This window comes from Bidens hawaiensis, unplaced genomic scaffold (assembly GCF_021521415.1).
Source record: "Bidens hawaiensis isolate Kalapana, Puna unplaced genomic scaffold, B.hawaiensis_p1.1 tig00016852_1, whole genome shotgun sequence".
Taxonomy (NCBI): domain Eukaryota; kingdom Viridiplantae; phylum Streptophyta; class Magnoliopsida; order Asterales; family Asteraceae; genus Bidens; species Bidens hawaiensis.
Window position 1 is genome coordinate 277,070 of NW_027492556.1, and position 2,998 is coordinate 280,067.

At 47.4% G+C, this 2,998-nt stretch overlaps 1 pseudogene; it reads left to right on the top strand.

Annotated features, from left to right (window-relative positions):
* Positions 1 to 1,307: 1,307 nt before the first annotated feature.
* On the top strand, positions 1,308 to 2,772 carry LOC143552355 (AAA-ATPase At5g57480 pseudogene; annotated as a pseudogene).
* Positions 2,773 to 2,998: the final 226 nt, after the last annotated feature.

Sequence of the window (2,998 nt, forward strand, 5' to 3'; positions counted from 1 at the left end):
TGATTGATCACTATGTTCAAAACTACCAAAACCTCATGGAGAATCTATACAAGTGGAACTCAACTCTCCTGACTTGCGAGGAGGTTACAGACCTACCCGCATCATACCCAAAGATCAAGCAGAAAAGTCGGGAATTTCTGCACGTGACATTAGGACTTCCGCGGGAAGAATCCCCATGGAAAACCTTAAAACTAAACCCTTTCCAAAACCCTTTGCTTAAGTCCAAAAGTTCACCTCACTTATTAACAATTCATGAGAAGAACATTGGACTGGGGGGACTTGAAGAGGTAGGTCCCAGCAGAGCCCAGTTGGACCCGCAAGACTCACCTCAAAGAGGGACGTCTGCGCAGTTGAACCCGCAAGACTCACCTTCAACATGGACGTCTGCGCAAAGGCTAAACTTGCAAGACACCTTGAAGAGACGTCTGCGCAGAAACCAACTGGATCCGCAGGACCCACCATGCTCAGAGACGTGACGTCCTTACGCGCAGTACGCAAGCTGTTCCCGCAGGAAAAGCCTCCCAATGGTCGACGTACTCCGCCTGTTCCCGCAGCAACGGATACTAGCCATCAGGGAAGGCTACCCGCGCAGCAAGGCTACACGCACAAGGCACTTAACTCTTAAATAATTCAGTAATGTCACCTGAAGAAGGAGTGAGCAAGCCAGGAACACTCCCGCACAAATGAGCCAGTCCGTACGATACTGAAGGATCTTTTGTACTGTACCTGACGAGGTATGGACAAAAGATCTGACCAAAGATACGACAGCTCACTGACAACAGTATGACGAGCAGCACGCTCTTGTACTGTATGTCACTATCAGCCGCTGCCTACTCACCAACCTGTCGGAGAACGTGCATAGCCTGCAGTTGGTGGAACAGGAATAGTACACAGCCGGCCTGGTCACTATCAGCCGCTGCCTACCCACCAACCTCCAGCATGGCACGTGCGTAGCCCACAGTTGGCAGAACAGGAATACTATTCAGCCGGCTGTACCTGCTTGGAAACCTACCTTCGGCTATAAATACTCCAACACCTTGGAATGGTATGGACACATTACATTACCTTATCACATCTTATCTGTTCTAGCAATCTCTTAATATACACTTATATTCAAGAGCAATCTAGTCTGATTCTCACGCCGGAGGGTGGTCAAAGGAGGTACCCCCCCTTCTCAGTGACGAGCTCACGGTGTCTGTTTTGCAGGTTATCAGAAGAACCATATTTGCCGGACATAACCCTCGTGGGAAACATCTATTTAACCCCCAGATTATCCGTAATCTGCCCGTGGTCAATTAGTGTTTGTTCATACTGCTATTACGAGATCACCGAGATCGAAGGCGTCAACACCAACGAGCTCTACAACGCCGTGCAGTTTTACCTCTCGGCCACCGCAGCCTCCTCCTGCTCCGCCACCACTTCCAACCGCTTATCCCTCACTCGCGGCCTCAACTCCTCCGCAATAACATTCGGCCTCTCCCACAACGACCGTGTCACCGATGAATTCAACGGTGTGACCGTCGTGTGGGAGCACAGCGTCACTCCCCGGCAATCGCCGACATTCTCATGGCGGCCATTGCCGGAGGAGAAACGCGGCTTCACACTTCGCATCAACAAGCGTGACAAGCCGTATATCCTCGATTCCTACCTGGATTTCATCAGCGAAAAGGCTAATGAAATCCAGATGAGGAACGAGGATAGGTTTCTTCACACGAATTCCCACGGCGGGGCCCTTGATTCACGCGGTTAGCCGTGGGAATCCGTGCCGTTTAAGCACCCTAGCACATTCGACACGTTGGCGATGGATCCCGTAAAGAAAGCCGAGATCATGGCGGATCTACGGGATTTCGCCGGTGGTCAAGCGTTTTACACGCGCACTGGGCGCGCGTGGAAACGCGGGTACTTGTTGTACGGACCTTCTGGTACAGGTAAATCAATCATGATTGCTGCAATGGCTAATTATCTAGGGTATGATATCTATGATCTGGAATTAACTGAAGTCCAAACAAATTTGGAGCTCAGGAAGCTTCTAATGAAAACAAGTTCCAAATCAATCATTGTAATTGAAGATATTGATTGTTCTATAAATCTAACAAACCGTAAAGAACCCGCAGCCAGCGGCGGTGAACGGTGCAGTTTTGGTTTACAAGACGGATTGCCAGATAATGAAATGGGAGCTGGTAACAGCTCCATTACATTATCCGGATTATTAAACTTTACTGACGGGTTATGGTCGTGTTGCGGGTCGGAGCGGATATTCGTGTTTACGACGAATCACGTTGAGAAACTTGACCCGGCATTGTTACGGAGCGGACGGATGGATATGCATGTGTTCATGAGCTATTGTAGTTTCGCTTCGTTGAAAATATTATTAAAGAATTATTTAGGGTGTACTACGGATGACGTGGATGCAGAGGTGTTACGGCGGCTGGAGGAGGTGACCGAGGCGGCGGAGATGACTCCGGCGGATATTAGTGAGGTGTTAATAAAAAACCGGAGGGATAAAAATAAGGCGTTGAGGGAGTTGGTGGAGGTGTTGAGTGTGAGGGCGGAGAATAATAAGAGTGGGTTACGGCGTTGTGCGGCGGAGGAGGTGGAGAAGATGGAGGTGGAGAGTGTGAAAGCTGGCGATGCGGTGGCTGACGGTGGTTGTATGGAGGAGGAGGAGGAGAAGACGTGAAAATAATTAATGTTTTATTTTTCTTATTATATTTAAATTTTGTAATATGGGATTGGTGGGATAGACATTGAGAAGTGGAAAACTGTGAGGCAAAACAAAGAGCATCTACAACAACAAACGCATACAAACCGGCACATCATCGTCACATTATATTCAAACTTTTTCTTAAAATCCTCATTTTCTTCCACAACAACAAACCTCTACAAACCAACACATCAACACCTATTACATATTTTTTATAAATTTAAAATACTTTTACAACATATTAATTTATATAGTTAATAATTAATATTAATCTATATCATACCCACAAGCCAC